The 18107-nt window shown below is 44.9% G+C and overlaps 1 non-coding gene and 1 pseudogene across 1 annotated transcript; both read left to right on the forward strand.

Moving 5' to 3' along the window:
- Nucleotides 1–16741, forward strand: part of LOC102171154 — a 48439-nt pseudogene extending 31698 nt beyond the window's left edge.
- Nucleotides 15567–15638, forward strand: TRNAC-GCA. The gene has a single exon. It is a non-coding gene; the product is annotated as a tRNA-Cys (tRNA).

Raw genomic sequence — 18107 nt, forward strand, 5'->3', positions numbered from 1 at the left:
ATAATACCACAATGTTAGAAGGAACAACTGAAATTGAAGTATTTTAAGGACATCATGTTACTTGGAAAGAGGGTTTACTGTTGATAATGTAACATTTTGATAAACTATGTATATTAAATTTCTATAATAGCCACAAAAATAATTGAATGCATAACTCTTAAACTACCATAGGAAAAAATAAAATGAGAAAAACTGGACAATCAATCCAAAATAAGATAAGAAAGGAGAGAGAATGGAACATAGAAATGGTGGAACAAGGAGAAACTACAATTATTTTCATTAAAAATACTAAAATTACAACAATGTATTGCCGCTGTTTAGTCACTCAGTTGTGTCCAACTCTTGTGACCCCCATGGACTGCAGCAAGCCAGGCTTCCCTGTCTTCCACTATCTCCTGGAGTTTGCTCACATTCATGTCCGTTGAGTCCATGATGCCATCCATCCATCTCACCCTCCCTTTCTCCTCCTGTCCTTAATCTTTCCCAGAATCAGGGTCTTTTCCAATGAGTTGGCTGTTGGCATCAGGTGGCCAAAGAATTGGAGCTTCAGCCTCAGCACCAGTCCTTCCAATGAATATTCAGGGACGAGTTCCTTTAGGATGGACTGGTTTGATCTCCTTGCAGTCCATGGGACTCCCAAGAGTCTTCTCCAGCACACAATTCAGAAGCATAAATTTTTCGATGCTCAGCCTTCTTTATGGTCCAACTCTCACATCCATACCTGACTACTGGAAAAACCATAGCTTTGACTAGATGGTCCTTTGTTGGCAAAATGATGTCTCTGCTTTTTAACACACTGTCTAGGTTGGTCATTGCTTCTCTTCCAAGGAGCAAGCATCCTTTAAGAGTCCAGAGGACTGGACACTTTCAGTCAGTTTTCATTTAAATACCAAAGAAGGGCAATGACAAAGAATGTTCAAACTACTGTACAATTGCACTTATTTCACTTGCTAGCAAGGTAGTCAGAGAAGGCAATGACACCCCACTCCAGTACTCTTGCTGGAAAATCCCATGGACGGAGGAGCCTGGTAGGCTGCAGTCCATAGGGTCGCTGAGGGTCGGACACAACTGAACGACTTCACTTTCACTTTTCACTTTCATGCATTGGAGAAGGAAATGGCAACCCACTTCAGTGTTCTTGCCTGGAGAATCCCAGGGACAGAGGAGCTTGGTGGGCTGCCATCTCTGGGGTTGCACAGAGTCGGACACAACTGAAGTGACTTACCAGGAGCAAGGTAATGCTCAAAATCCATCAAGTTAGGCTTCAACAGGATGTGAACCGAGAGCTTCCAGATGAACAAGCTGGGTTTAGAAAAGGCAGAGAAACCAGAGATCAAATTGCCAACATCCATTGGATTATACAAAAAGCAAGTGAATTCCAGAAAAACATCTTCTGCTTCATTGACTACAATAAGGCCTTTGACTGTGTGGATCACAACTAACGGGAAAATTCTTCAAGAGATGGGAATACCAGACCACCTGACCTGCCTCCTGGGAAACCTATATGCAGGTCAAGAAACAACAGTTAGAACCAGACACGGTTCAGCGAACTGATTCAAAATTAAGTAAATACGTCAAGCCTGTGTATTGTCACCCTGCTTATTTAACTTCTATGCAAAGTACATGTGAAATGCTGGGGTGGATGACGCACAAGCTGGAATCAAGATTGCCAGGAGAAATATCAATAACGTCAGATATATGGATGACCATCACTTTAATGGCAGAAAGTGAAGAGAAACTAAAAAGCCTCCTGATGAAGGTGAAAGAGGAGAGTGAAAAAACTGGCTTAAAACTCAACATTCAGAAAACGAAGATCATGGCATCCAGTCCCACCACTTCATGGAAAATAGATGAGGAAACAATGGAAACAGTGACAGACTTTATTTTCTTGGACTCCAAAATCACTGCGAATGGTGATTGCAGCCATGAAATTAAAAGACCTTGACTCCTTGGAAGAAAAGCTATGACAGAATAATATAATAAACACAAAATGTCAGTAATTATAATAAATGAAAACAGATTAATTTCTCCAGTTAAAGACAATAATTAACAAACAATTTTTAAAAGAAACACATTAAAAACAATTGGATACAAAAACATTAAAAGGAAAGGGTAAAAATATATATATGGATGAATACTAGTCAAAGGAAAACCATTGTGGTTATAGAAATTTTAGGGAAAAAAGTGGACTTTAAAGCAAAAGGCATTGCTATAGGTATGGAGAGTCACTACTTAATGATGAAAGATTCAGTTTGGTAGTAAATTAAAGTAATTCTAAACTATTATGCACCTAATCACAAGGCCTCAAAACAAATCAAGCAAAAACTGACAGATGATATAAAATCAATAATTTCACCACCATTGCGGGCTTCCCAGGTGACACTAGTGGTAAAGAGCCTGCCTGCCAATGCAGGAGAGGTAAGAGACATGGGTTGAGTCCCCGGGTGGGGAAGATTCCCTGAGGAGGGCATGGCAACCCACTCCAGTATTCTTGCCTGGAGAATCCCAAGGACAGAGGAGCCTGGCGGGCTGCAGTCCATAGCATCACAGAGTTGGACACAACTGAATTGACTTAGCACTCAGCACACCACCATTGCAATAGATTTTCAAATAAAACCCGCAGAAATTATGAGTCTAAGCATTCAAAAAAATCACCAGGGACATAGAAGATTTGAAAATAAAAGAATTAAAAAGTTCGACCTAATAAACAGATAGAATATTATACCTAATAGCTACTCAGAGTATTTGTAAAAAACTGACTATACAAAGTGCCATTACACACTTTTCAACACATTTGAAAGAGTTGGCATCAGCCAGAACACATTTTATTACAATGCTGTCAATAGATATTATAAAATATAGCAAGGAGCCACTAAAACTGCCATATATTTGAAATTAAGAATCACTTTTAAGTAATTTACAGATCAAAAATAATCAAAATGAAAATTGAAAAAAATTTAACTGGATGCTAATGAAAATACTATGTATCAAAGCTTTCAAGATGCAGCTAAAGCAGAACTTAAATGGAAATTCATGGCTTTAAAAATTTAGATTAGTGACAAAGAAAAGCCAAAAATAATTGCTATAAGCATACATCTACAGAACCTAGAAAAAGAATTGCAAAATAAGTTCCATTTCAGTAGACAGAAGAAAACAAAGGTAAGAAGGAAATTTTATGGTACTGAAAAGAAACATAAAAGAGAACAAAGTAAGTCCTTTGGAAAGACTAAAAAATAGCAAATAATTAATAAAGAAAAAAAGGGAAATAACAAATACAGTTAGGACAAAGCTTCAAGTATTGCCCATGTTAAGAAATAACACAATATTAAGAAAAATGTTTAGGAAAAATTTTGTGCAAAAAAATTTACAACATAACTGAAAGAGCCAAATTCCTAGAAAAATACAACTTACCAAAACTGAGTTAAGAAAAAAATGAAAAGCCTTAATAGTCTAACAAGCATTAATGAAATTGAATCAATAGATCTTTCAGAGAACACACTTTTGCACAAACTATTCTAGGATTCAGAAAAGAAAGGAACACCTCCCAAGTCATTCAGTGAGGTCAGTATAACACATAGATGAAAGAGAGAGGGAGAAAGAAAGAGAGAGAGAAGATAAAAAATGTAGTGTGTGAGTAAGAATAAGGTGTCTGTCACACACAGAGAACAAACTGGTGGTTGCCAGTAAAGATGGGGAGGGAAAGGGGCAACCTAGGGGTAGGGGGCTAAGAGGTACAAAGTACTAGGTATAAAGTAAACTATAAGGGAGACCTCCCTGGGGGTTCAGTGGTTAAGACTCCACGCTCTGAATGCGGGAGGCCCAGGTTCAATCCCTGGTCAGGGAACTAGATTCTGCAACTAAGACTTGATGAGGCCAAATAAATATCTTTTAAAAAATAAACAAAATAAGCTACATGGATATATTGTACCACACAAGGCATATAGCCAATATTTTATAACAACTAAAAGTGATTTATAATCTTTAAAACTTGGGACTCACTATATAGTACACCTGTAACTTATATAATACTGTATACCAACTATACTTCAAAGAAAGAGAGAGAGAAAGTGCAGGAATAGAGAGCCTTTATAAACTGTGCTTCCTGAACAAACCAAAGAAGTATTTGAAAGTGTTGCCGTCTGTATAATCTTCCCTCAGCAGGGATTTCAGCAAGAGTGACTCTGACAATTTCAAACTCTCAAAGAGGTGTAAATCTATGCAATGCCAAGGAGGGACTAGAAAGTGGGAGGGTCCTCTATTATCCACAAGCTGACCACTAAGAAACTGGTTCCCTTCTACATATGGCCCTTGACTCTTGATTGCCACATCTGGGACACAGTCATATTTTTTTTAACAAGTTTCAGAATGTATGCCTTCTCTCATGCCAAGACCATGCCTTTCTGGGGTCCCTCCATCTTCCCAGGATGCTATCAGGACCTTAAAGATCTCTGCTGGCTTATATTCCAAGGTAATGTCTACTCCTGTTTCTCCAAAATAAATGACTTCTTTGTTCAACCCCTTTCCTCTCTCTTGTTCTTGCTGCAGTAGAATTTACAGCCTGCTACATCCAGCCTCTTAATCAGTCCTGCCAAAAATGCAAGTTGCCTTAACTTCAAGAGCAAAGAGCATTTAATTTTTTACATCCCTGGTGGCTCAGATGGTAGAGTCCGCCTGCAGTGCAGGAGACCCAGGTTCGATCCCTGGGTTGGGAAGTTTCCCTGGAGAAGGGCATGCCAACCCACTCCAGTATTTTCGTCTGGGAAATCCCATGGACAGAGGAACTACAGTCCACAGGGTCGCATGAGGCTGTAGAGTTGGATGTGACTGAGCAACTAACACACAGGAAGGAGAAGAGAAATATTTGTGCTCCATCCTTCTAAGGCATCAAGGATGAAGAGAAAAATAAAACGGTTTCATTTCCTACTGACCTAGTCTGAGTATTCACTTGCTGTCACACTTTGATGACAAATATGTACTGGAATCCACAGCGTGGGAGCCACAGGGCAGCTGTGCCCTTCTGCTGTTTGTGATGGGCGACTGGGGAGGGTGTGCTGGCTGAATGCTTGAGGTGGGAACACCTCCATCCTGTTGCTGTGAAGGAAGACAAGTGGACAAAGGATGTATTCCACCAAAACCACACTAAACAGAGTTTTGTAAACTTTTTTTCCACTTAAAATGCATTGCTGACATTCTCTCATCTTTAAAGAATCTTCAACATTACTAAAAATAATGGTGGCTTGATCATCTGTACATGCACATAACCTAGTTTTGATACAGCACTCCCTTGCTGTTAGGTGTTTGCATTGTGTCTCATTTCTGGTTATTGTATATTATGCTTCAGTGACCGTCCTTGTAGAGAAATATGGCTTGCACCCTTGATATTCCATCTGGATGCATTCCTAGAAGTTAAAGTGCTGGGCCAAAGGATGAAAGCCTTTTCTTAAAAAAAAAAAAGAAAGAAAGAAAGAAAGAAAAACATGATCAAAATGCCCTCCCAAAGTCTTGTGCCAATTTACATTCCCACAGTCACTAGAGCATGTTAGACTGAAATCCTCAAAGGGGGATGTCTTTGAGCTCACAAACTCCAACCTCAGTCTAACAAGATTTTCCTTGCAAGCATCTCTTAGTTGGCTTTTACCACAGCCTTGCATGCTTTCAAATGCCAATTGCTTCTTCTTTTTCAGATTGAAATACTCTGGATAAACAACTTCTGGTGGCTTAGTGGTGAAGAATCAGCCCGCCAGTGCAGGAGACACAGGGGACTTAGGTTCGATCCCTGGGTCAGGAAGATCCCTTGGAGGAGGGATTTGCAGTCCACTCCAGTATTCTTGCCTGGAGAATCCCATGGACAGAGGAGCCTGATGGACTGCAGTCCAGGGGGTTGCAGAGTCAGACACAACTGACCAACTGATCGTACACAAACAACTTCTCAATGTGATAAATGGTAATAAGCTGATATTTAGTATGCATTTTCATTCATATGAATAATAAAAGCTAAGTTGTAGGCATCAAACCCTTCATACCAGGCCTTGTTCTAAGCACTACATGTGTGGATATATAAATCTCAATAATTCAGTCAAGTAGGTGAGGCTGTTTTTTGCAGAGGAGGCATCTGAGAAGACACAAACTATAAAATCTGACCACACATACACACACACACACACCAAGATTTTTGTATTCTAACTCATAGTAAACCTCTCAACATACCTGACAGTCAAAGCTTCTTCTGTGCTCCACATAAGTCGATCTCCTCCCGAGCATGGGCTGTGATCTCCTACCTCCAACTGACCTCCCTCCTCTAGGGGCCCATCCCCAAGGCAATGGCCTTGGCCTCAGGTCACTGGCCCCTCACAGTGGTGATGCACTGGAGACTGCGCTGTGCAGAGTCGGGGTGGAGGTCACTCACTGCCCTTGGCCTGAGATGATGTTCTCGTCCATGTCATCTTGGTGTTGGCAGCTGTGAATTTTTTTCATTCAACTGGAGCTTTTCCTCTTTCTTGGTTATTGTTCAGTTGCTCAGTCATGTCCGACTCTTTGTGACCCCATGGACTGCAGCACGCCGGGCTTCCCTGTCCGTCACTGTCTCCCAGAGCTTGTTCAAACTCATGTCCATTGAGTCGGTGATGCCATCCAACCATCTCATCCTCTGTCACCCCTTCTCCTCCTGCCTTCAATCTTTCCCAGCATCAGGATCTTTTCCAACAAGTAAGCTCTTTGCATCAGGTGGCCAAAGTATTGGAGCTCCAGCTTCAGCATCAGTCCATCAGTTTCTTGGTCAGATGAGTGATTTTCTACTGTGTCCTGGAGACTGGGTGTCACTGAGGGCATGAGGCCCTGGAAACGCCTGCAGGCACTGAGCAGTGCCCACGCCGCACTCCCCATGGAAGACACGTTCAGATGTCACTGATTCACCACCGCTCTCATGGGGACAGATCTAGTCATCTTCTCGTGAGATTTTCAAAACTGAACGATCACACAATAAGGATAATTTGTTCTTTCCCTCCAATGGGCATCAATCATCATAAGGAAAAAAAAAAAACCTGAAAAACTAACTTTAAATTCTCCCAAGATTCTCAAGTTTGAAACACATTTCTCAAAGGAGGGAAAGCCTCCTGTTTCTTGTTTCCATACCTCCAACCCATAAAGCAGAGAAAAGACAAGGGTCTGCCAGGCCTTTCACAAAGAGCTATTTATTATGACAAAGCCAGTTGTCACTGTCATGAGGATGAAGTCATCTCGGCCTGAGCATGTTAGGCGCCTGGTTTAGAAAGCCGTGTCGTTCCTTGAGCTATGCAATATTGTTTTGGCAAAAAGCAACTGACTGTATGCTCTCACCCTTAGGAAACCATCCAATGCCTCCCCTCGTCCAGCTCATCATAAGCACGCCTTCCCCTTAGACTCACTCCCCTTGCCCTGGACATGCTCTGCAGAAACACTTTCTGCTGGGAGGGGGAGGGGTGCTTCCTGATGGAATAGAAAGGTGTCAAGGTGCTTGGCCCCTGGTGAAGAAGCCGCTGTCTCTGCAGCAAGAAGCTGTAGGGTCTACAGCCCCAGCTGGCATCTTCAGAAGAGCTGTTGGTGAAAGGGATGAACAGAGGGTGTTCTCAGTGGGGACTAGGACCCCAAAGCCTTCCCCAAGCAGAAGGGCCTATCTGTGCCCTGCCAGCTCATACTTTTTCAGCTGATTCTACTTTAGAGCAACCTTGCCAGAGAAAATGGAAAAACACATCTTAGAGATAAATCAACACCAGTTCCAAGTTCCTGTTTCAGTTGTTTTGCTTCGCGGTCTGCCCTTGCTCGAGATTATATTGCAATGACCTACCACTGTTCTCCTGGGTCCAAGGATGAGATCTGCCCCAGAGAGTTAACTTTTCACCTGGGTGGTCTGTCGTAAAGCAGGTTCCCTTTCAGAGAACCATAGAATTTTAGAGCTGGAAGGAATCTTCCAGATAATTACTCCAATACATTGCTTCTACTGAGGAAACAAGAGACCCAGAGAGGTTATATTCACTAGCACACATTTACACAGCAATCTAGTTGCAGAGACAGGAATGGTGCAGGGTCTCCAGAAACTGCAGGATCCCCTTTCTACCTCAACATGGTAGACCCCTAGACTCTCTACAGTTTTCCAATTTGATTCCAAATGTTTTCATTTTAAATGGAAATACCGACTTCCCTGGTGGCTCAGACAGTAAAGCGTCTGTCTACAATGCGGGTAGACCTAGGTTCGATCCCTGGGTCAGGAAGTTCCCTGGAGAAGGAAAAGGCAACCCACTCCAGTACTCTTGCCTAGAAAATCCCATGGACGGAGGAGCCTGGTGTCCATGGGGTCGCAAAGAGTCGGACACGACTGAGTGACTTTACTTTACTTTCACTTACTTTAAAAATAGCTCAAACCTCTGGGCACCTTTCTAAATTTCTCTGCTTCTTTGGAGCAAATGATAGACTGCTTTAGAATTTACGCCACCAAAATCTGAAGCATGCCCATCCTAACCTTATTCAGTGCAACCAAAGGATCTCAGACTTTCAGATATTTGGAAGTGATTTCGAGTCAATTTCTGGTTTGTTTAGCATTGTAAGCAAACATTTCATGCCTGTCATCTCCTTTGATGTATTTGGAGCCTGAGATTTGTAGTCATAAACCTTCACTCGGCATGTCATCCTCATAACAGGCATCAATCTCACCATCATGGCAAAAATAGGATTGGTGTGTTGGATGTACTGATGACATTCTAGGCCAATTTCAAAGCCAAGAAAGCAGTTACTAGATAAGGCATATGTTCAGCCTAATGAAGAACATTCTCAAATAATACACTGGATCTTGTATGTTTTCAATAAAGCAATAATTGGTTCATATCTGTACACAGAAAGATAGCTTTCATGTTTCTTTAAAAATGTGTTCTTTAGACTAAAAAGCAATTGCTCACTGGATAAACTCTTTCACTGAATATATATTGTGGGGACACTACCTGTCCAAGACTTGCTATCCAAGACATTGGTATCTGTAGCAGGATAAAGGATGGCCCCCAAGAGATGTGTCCACCCAGAATGTATGAATTTCACATTATTTGGTAAAAGGGTCCTTGCAGATATGATTAAATTAAGGATCTCAAGCTGAAGAGGTGATCACTGATGACCTGGATGGACCCTTATTCCAGTGAAGTTTCCTTATGAGAAGAGAAGGGAGACACAGATATGAGGGAGAAGACTCACACATGAGGGAGAAGACTCACACGTGAGGGAGAAGACTCACACATGAGGGAGAAGACTCACACGTGAGGGAGAAGACTCACACATGAGGGAGAAGACACACACATGAGGGAGAAGACACACACGTGAGGGAGAAGACTCATATGTGAGGGAGAAGACACAGATTATAGGGAGAAGACACACACATGAGGGAGAAGACACACACCTGAGGGAGAAGACATACACATGAGGGAGAAGACACACACGTGAGGGAGAAGACTCATATGTGAGGGAGAAGACACAGATTATAGGGAGAAGACACACACATGAGGGAGAAGACACACACCTGAGGGAGAAGACACACACATGAGGGAGAAGACACACACGTGAGGGAGAAGACACACACGTGAGGGAGAAGACACACACATGAGGGAGAAGACACACACATGAGGGAGAAGACACAGATTATAGGGAGAAGACTCACACGTGAGGGAGAAGACACAGATTATAGGGAGAAGACTCACATGTGAGGGAGAAGACACAGATTATAGGGAGAAGACTCACACGTGAGGGAGAAGACACAGATTATAGGGAGAAGACTCACATGTGAGGGAGAAGACACAGATTATAGGGAGAAGACACACACGTGAGGGAGAAGACTCACACATGAGGGAGACGACACACACCTGAGGGAGAAGACACACACATGAGGGAGAAGACACACACATGAGGGAGAAGACACACACGTGAGGGATAAGACTCACACGTGAGGGAGAAGACTCACTCGTGAGGGAGAAGACACACACCTGAGGGAGAAGACACACACGTGAGGGAGAAGACACACACATGAGGGAGAAGACACAGATTATAGGGAGAAGACTCACACGTGAGGGAGAAGACACAGATTATAGGGAGAAGACTCACATGTGAGGGAGAAGACACAGATTATAGGGAGAAGACTCACACGTGAGGGAGAAGACTCAGACATGGAGAAGACACATGTGAGGGAGAAGACACAGAAGAGAAACTTGTGTGAAGATGATGGCAGAGACTGTTCTCATTCTGCCACACTGAAGAAATGCTTGAAACCACTAGAAGCTAAGGGTGAGGAAGAAATCCCCCCAGAAGTCAACAGGATTGTGACCCTGCAGCTATTCTGATTTTCGCCCAATAATACAGATTTCAGACTCTGGGCCTCCAGAACTGTGAGAGTAAATTCCCTTGGTTTGTGGCCACATCACTGCAATCTGTTTCCAGGGTCACCTCATCTTTTTTGTGTGGATATCTAATCTTTCTCTGTCTCTCTTATGAGTAGACTTATGATGGCATTTAAGACTTTCCCAGATAATCCATGACAACAACTTCATCTCAAGATTCTTAAAGTAATCAGACTTGCAAAGACCCTTTTTTCCATTTACAGGTTCCGGGATTAGGACCTAATATCTATGGGGGGGGAATTAATCAGTCTACCATAGCCCCCAAATCTCATTGACTTAACATAGCAGAGACCAACATGAACAAGTACCTTTCTCCATCTTGTGGTATGCCAACTGGGACACTTGATGGCCAAGGTCAGAGCAGCAAGGAAAGAAGAGGGAGAAGAAAACACTCTAGGCTTTTAATTACCTTTGGCTGAAATTGACTCATGTTAATTCTGCTCACAGTCCATTGGCCAGAACTAGCCATAAGGACCCAACTTAACTGTAAGGAATACTGATGAAATGGAGCGGGATCTTAGGACCCTTCCCCACCCCCATCCCACCACATCCTTACCCCGTCTTTTGTCTGTGGGAAAACTTTAGCCAAAGAATAAGCTTAATCAGAGAAATGAGAAAATGCAGGAACAAAAGAAAATAGTCCAACAAAAATAATAATAGTTCTAGTCATTAAGCAAAGCCAGGGACCTTTAGTTCCTCCTCAAATGCTGTAGATAATATTCTGAGCCATATCCTATGAGCTGTCTTGTAGATACTGAAACTCCCACCAGGTGGAAGAAGTTAACTGCATAAGTCCAGACTGTAGCCATGACATAAACTGCCACAATTTGGGAGAACTGGCCTCAAGGAAATGGGAACAAATCAATCCTGGAACTGAAGATTATGGACTTAAAATAATCAAGATGACGCTGGTCAGACCACCAATGATGAATTTCAAGATGACCGTCAGAGCTGACTGTGCTGTTTCTGCACATGGCCCCCTCCTTCTGCCTATAAAAATTCTTGCCTCCTGATTGTCAGGGAGAGGGGGAGCTGGCCTTTGGACGGCAGTCTGTCCTCCCCCAACACAGGTTGCTGGCATCCAAAATAAAGCAAACTTTCCTTTCCACCAAACTTGTCCCTTTATTGGCTTTTGAGCAGCAAGAAGTCAGACCCCACTTGTGGTTATATTGACATATGTAAGGGGGCAAATAAATATTTGATGAACACTAACTGTCTCTGCAACATGCTGAGACCAGAAAATCACGCAAACTTTTGCTGAGGGAGACAACTACTGCTTCTGTCGCCCAACATGGTTCCCCGCGCCCCCCACTGCAGCAGAACTGCTCCTCTTCACGCCGCGTGGAGCCAGTTTCAAAGGTGGTCACATTACTCAATCTGTCCAACTGAAGTCTTAGTGTGGAATTTTCCACTTCAGTGTTGGAAATCGCACCAAAGGTAGCGCAATGCAATTTGTACACTAAAGACGCAGGTGCCGGTCTAGTTGCTCAGTCATGTCCGACTCTTTTGCAATCCCATGGACTGTAGCCCACAAGGCTCCTTGGTTCATGGGATTCCCCAGGCAAGAATACTGGAGTGGGTTACCATGTCCTTCTCCAGGGGATCTTCCAGAACCAGACATCAAACCCATGTCTCCTGCATTGGCAGGCAGATTTTTTTTTTTTTTTTTTTTACCACTAGCGCCACCTGGGAAGCCCCAGCTACCCAGAGTTAGGTCGAATTTCACAGGTTAAGGGCACCGTCCTCTACAGCCCACCCTCACTGCAGGCACCAGCCCAGGCCACCCACACTTCTGACCCACTGCTGCAAATGCAGGGGTTCCCACGAGCTCCTTGGGTTTGATAATTCACTAGGACGACTCACTGAACTCAGGAAAACACTATCCAGATTTATTATAGCAAAAGGATACCAAACAAGAACAGCCAAATGAAGAGACATATGGGGCACCATGTGGGAAGGTTCCAAATGCGAAGCTTTTGTGTCCTCAGGATGAGTCACTCTTCTGGGACATTGATATACTCGTCAGAGTTGTTTTTACTGGGGTTTCACTCTGTAGCTATGTGATGGGGCCATTGGCCATGAGATTGAACTCAATCTCCACTCTCTTTCACCCATGGAAATTGGGGCTGATATTACTTGGTTCATAGCCCCAACCCTCTAATTACATGGTTGGCCCTTCCGGCCTGGCCAGCCCCATCCTAAAACTATCTGGGGGCCAACAATGAGTCACCTCATATAAACTCAGGTGTGGTCCAAGAACCCACAGATGAATCACAAAGGCACTCCTATCACTCGGGAAATTCCAAGAGTTTTGAGGTTTTCTTCCAGGAACCAGGGACGGAAGCCAGCCAAATTCATCAGACTACAGCTGAGATGATGAAAGTCTGTAGCTATCGGCTACCAGGTCACCTGCCCTCCACTCATTCCCTCTGCCCACCCCCATCACCTACCACAGAGAGGAAAATCCTGGTAATGAGAGAGAATAAAATCAACACAAAGAGAAGATGAGATGAGATGAGACATGGAGAGTGAGAGCAAGCCCTGACTACACAGGCTGATTTCTTCAATGCAGCCCTGTCTCTCCCAGTTACAGGAGTCAATAAATCTCAACTCTCATTTAAGCTGCATGAAATTAAATCCCTGTCACTTGAAATCCAAAAAAAAAAAAAAATGAATAGCCTTCCCTTCAGGAGCATACTATTGAATGAAGGGTGACGTATACAAATGAAAAACGACATGACAATTTTCAGGCAACAATTTAAGAATAATCATACATTCATTCCATTCACTCATGATTCAGTACTGCAGGAGAAAGAACTATTCTTCTCAAGGAAGATCCAAAAGCTATGACATCCACTTTTATTCTAGTTCTCACTTTATTCAACAACGTGCCGCTGCTTGGAATGACAGGACAAAGGTACTATGGAACATATCTAAAAGCAGGAGGAACACAAGGAAGAGCTGGACCTTATTTTATGCATCAGGGTGTTCACCATCATCCCCGTGGGAGTGGAGGCCATTAGGAGTACAGCAGAGTCATCAAATTCTGAAAATACATATTGCTTTTAAAACCAAAAACAAGCTTTAATTTGCAATCTCTTTTAAAAGTATTAATGTATATCTTTCAAAGTAGGTTAAAAAGCTTATTTCAATGAAAGAAAGGTGGAGAGCAACAACAGCAAATCACACAAGTAGCAACATGCTCCTCTTCGCAAAACACTGAGAATCACTACTTTATACAATAGGCGTGTTTCTGAGAATCACTCTGTGACTCCTTGATTTGGGTCCTATTTTACCATCAATTACCATGATTATTTCAGATCAATGGGCTGCTTCATTCAATCAGACAATCAGCGGTGTGTCATCTCCCTGCCAGGTCCTGATGGGTCAGTAGGTTAAGCAAAGTAAGTGATGAACACGCATCACTCCTCCAGAAAGTATGTTTCATGATACCAGCAGAATCCTAAGTCCATGGTGGGTGTCAAAAGTAGAGACTGCTTGGCAGAGCCCCACTTTGAGAAAGTCTCATCAGAGTCACCCTAAAAGTATCCTTCCACGAGGGTGAAGCTGTCGGCTTCAGTGTGACTTGCACAGTTCTCCAAGGCAGGCTCCACCTCCAGCATCAGACCATAGAGTTTTGACAGGGAGCTTTGGTCCTAAGATATTCTTGAATCTGAGGAAGATGGCCAGGATCAGAAAACCCTAGAGGGCAGGTGAGATGGTGACTATTGACAGCTGATAGGCTCAGAGGCTGGCAAAATTATCTGTTGAATGAATCCCTTTAACTGCATGGATCACAACAAGTTGTGGAAAATTCTTCAAGAGATGGGAATACCAGACCACCTTGCCAGCCTCCTGAGAAATATGTATGCAGGTCAAGAAGCAATAGGTAAAACTGGACATGGGACAACAAACTGGTTCCAAATTGGGAAGGGAGTACGTCAAGGCTGTATGTTGTCACCCTGCTTATTTAACTTATATGCAGAGTACATCATGAGAAATGTTCTGCTGGATGAATCACAAGCTGGAATCAAGATTGCCAGGAGAAACATCAATAACCTCAGATATGCAGATGATACCCACTCTAACAGCAGAAAGTGAAGAGGAGCTAAAAAGCCTCTTGATGAGGGTAAAAGAGGATAGTGAAAAGCTAGCTTAAAACTCAGCATTCAAAAAACTAAGATCATGGCATCTGATCCCATCACTTCATGGCAAATAGATGGGGAAAAAGTGGAAACAGTACAGATTTTTATTTTCTTGGACTCTAAAATCACTGTGGATGGTGACTGTAAGCACAAAATTTAAAAAACTCTGGTTCTTTGGAAGAAAAGCCATGAAAAACCTAGACAGCATATAAAAAAGCAGAGACATCACTTTGCTGACAAAGGTCCGTATAGTCAAAGCTATAGTTTTTCTAGAAGTCAGGTATGGATGTGAGGGTTGGACCAGAAAGAAGGCTGAGCACCAAAGAATTGATGCCTTCCTACTGCGGTACTGGAGAAGACTTTTGAGAGTTTCCTAGACAGCAAGGAGATCAAACCAGTCAATCCTAAAGGAAATCAACCCTGACTATTCATTGGAAGGACTGATGCTGAAGCTGAAGTTCCAATACTTTGGTCACCTGATGCGAAGAGCTGACTCACTGAAAAATACCCTGATGCTGGGAAAGATTGAAGGCAGGAGGAGAAGGGGGTAACAGAGGATGAGATGGTTGGATGGCATCACCAGCTCAATGAACATGAGTCTGCAAAAACTTGGGGAGATAGTGAAGGACAGGGCAGCCTGGCGTGCTGCAGTCCATGGGGTCACAAAGAGTCAGACACGACTTAGTGACTCAACAAACAAAGCAAACGAAACACACCGTGACATCTTTGTAGCAAAGGATCTTTTTGCTGAAATGACATCACCTCCAGGGGCCTGTAATTTTGGTAAATTCTGATTCCTAGGAATAATATATCTCATATCTACTGAACTTTCCACGATGACCAAGAGTTTTCAACACTGTGGTTTAGGAAACTGGAACTTCAGAACATGTACCAACAGCATTTTGGCTTGAATGCCAGCCAAGCACTCTCTGCCCAAAGGTGGGATCAGTCAAGACTTGAGAAATCAGGATATTAACTACCATTTATTTGTGCTCACTATGTGCTATATCAGGCTTCCCTGGTAGCTCAGATGGTAAAGCGTCTGCCTGCAATGCAGGAGACCCAGGTTCGATCCCTGGGTTGGGAAGATGTGCTATATCAAATTGTATCAACGTCATCTTATCAAATCTCACATGACTTTACATGGTAAATATTGTTATCCCCATTTTAGAGATGACAAAACTGAGGCTCGGAGATGTCACCTGCTGCTAAGCAGTGGAACTAGGACGTGATTGTTTGTTCAGCTCCAAAACCCACACTCCAAACACCTGCTCCCTCAGCTGCAAGTTGCCAGCATTGTCAAGGAGAGTATCCCACTCTTCACCTACAGCCTGATCAAACTTGCCTCCCTGTCCTCTGAGACCAGGTGCAAATTCTTCAGTCTGATCAAGACGCCAGAGGATTACACCATTATTGTCGATGAGGAGGGCTTCCTGGAACTGCCCTCCTCAGAACACCTGGGTGTGGCCGATGCCACCTGGCTGGCCCTCAGTGTGGTGTCTGGCAGCGGCAGCGTCAAGTCAGTCATCGCCCCACTGGCCAATCAGAACATCTGTGTCCACGCTGTCCACCTACCAGATGGACTTCATCCTGGTGTGTGAGTAGGACCTGCCCTTCATCACCCACACCTTGCCATCAGAGTTAACCACCCTGCACATCATCAATAGCGAGATGCTGGCAGCTGAGAACCTCAGCATCATGCACTGCTTCATGAAGGCCGAGGCCGTCCAGAGGCCCATCATCCACCCACTGTCCAGCCCGAGCAACAGGCTCTGTGTCACCAGCCTGAACTCTGACATACCGCCCACTGTTGCCACACTCCTTATGGATGTCACGTTCTACTCCAGTGGACTGAAGGACCGCCTGGTGTCCTCCAGCGGTAACTGTGGCCCCACCCGCTTTTCCTTCTCCCTGATCGAGGGCTACATCTCCCTGGTGATGGACGAGCAGACCCAGCAGAGGTTTCCTAGTAATTTGTTGTTCACGAGCGTATCTGTGGGGCTCTGGAAGATGGTGAGGATTGGAGGTCAGGCCCTGGGATTTGATAAGTGCATCGAAGTGGCACGGATCTCCGAGCCTTTGGCCACCGCAGACATCCCAACCTACTACAGCAGCACCTTCAAGTTCTTCCACACACTGGTGCCGGAAGAAAACATCAGCTCCCGGAAAGTCAGGCAAGCAGAAAAATAAGGAGGGCCTCTTCCATTCCTCCCCATCCGTGCCCCCAGGCCTGAGCCCACCCTGCCCTGAAGACTCTTGCAGTGTTTCTCAAAAGACTAGAAAATGGGCCCCGCAGCCCCCAAAGGATGGGTCTCTAGGAGACACCCTCAATGGCTGGGACCCAAGCCAAGGCTTCCCCGTGCCCTCCTGCCTTCCTGGAGTCCCCAGATCCTCCAGTGAGACCCCCCACCTCTTCCCCCAACCCAGAAAATGGTGTCTGGGGCCCAGGGAGTTGTAAGCCCAGCCACATTCTCATCCAGCCTCACCTAGAGCTGGGGGGTTTGGGGGAGGGCGAGGTGGGGGGGAGGGGCGTTGGCAGATGCCGAAGGAAGCTGGGGTACCAATTCTCCTGTCATCTTGGGGGCTGGCTGAGCAGGGCAGAGTTCATGGAGCCCAGGAAGGCCCTTGTGAGGACAGCGGCTCTGGATCCTGCTTTTGCTGGTGTCTGGTTCCATCAGCTCTGGGCTGGTTCCTGTAGACTGGAGGCCAGTGGATGGTGGTGTGCTGGTGAGGCTCCCGGTGGGGGCGCAGGGAGCTGATCCGGGCGAGGACCCCAGACACCCAGAACCTTGCCTGCCAACCACAGGGCCTGTGCCCCAACTCCCAGCAAGACTGCCAAGGGGGTCCTGTCCAACCCTCTCCACCACAAGCGCTCATCCTCAGGGCAGCAGGGTTCCCTAGAGACCTAGCAACCTGGAACATGAGCTCCTATGCCCTCTCCTTTCCCCGGACCCTCCTGGGGCTGGCAGAGCCTCGGTTCTCCCCAGGTGGGGGCATCCCCAGCATTCTGGGCTGGGGTTTCCTTAGCTCACCCCCACCTCCCCAGCAATCGACTAGACTGGCCCAGGGCTCCCGCATTGTCCTGCCCTCCTCTCCCTGCCCCACTTGTGGGGGAACATGGAAGGCCTCCGTCCCCCAACTCACCTGCCCGCCCACCCCTCAGTCCAAGGACCGTGGCGTTCATGAGTACTTAACCAGGGAGGCAGCTTGTCTGAGCCTGAATAGAGAAAACCGTGCCTTGGTGTAGTTTCCCACTTAATGTATTTGCACCCAGGCTACAGTTGGCACAGGGTTCAGGGGACAGGACCTGCTGAGCCTATTGGGGCCCAAAGTGTAACATCACTTGGTTGACATCTGTGGCTCCAGGGACAACCATGAGAACTGGAGCTGCTTCCAGGGCTTTCCCTTCAGAGCAGAAAGCTGGAAGCAGAGGTCAGTTACGATCCAGGGGTCCCCAGGGCACCCCACACAGGGCTGGCAAGGCAGAGTGGTTCTGAGCATCAGAGGAAGGGCCATGAGGAGGTGGACAGGTGGATGGCAGGAGAGCCCCCACCCA

Source organism: Capra hircus, chromosome 9, assembly GCF_001704415.2.
Source record: "Capra hircus breed San Clemente chromosome 9, ASM170441v1, whole genome shotgun sequence".
NCBI lineage: Eukaryota > Metazoa > Chordata > Mammalia > Artiodactyla > Bovidae > Capra > Capra hircus.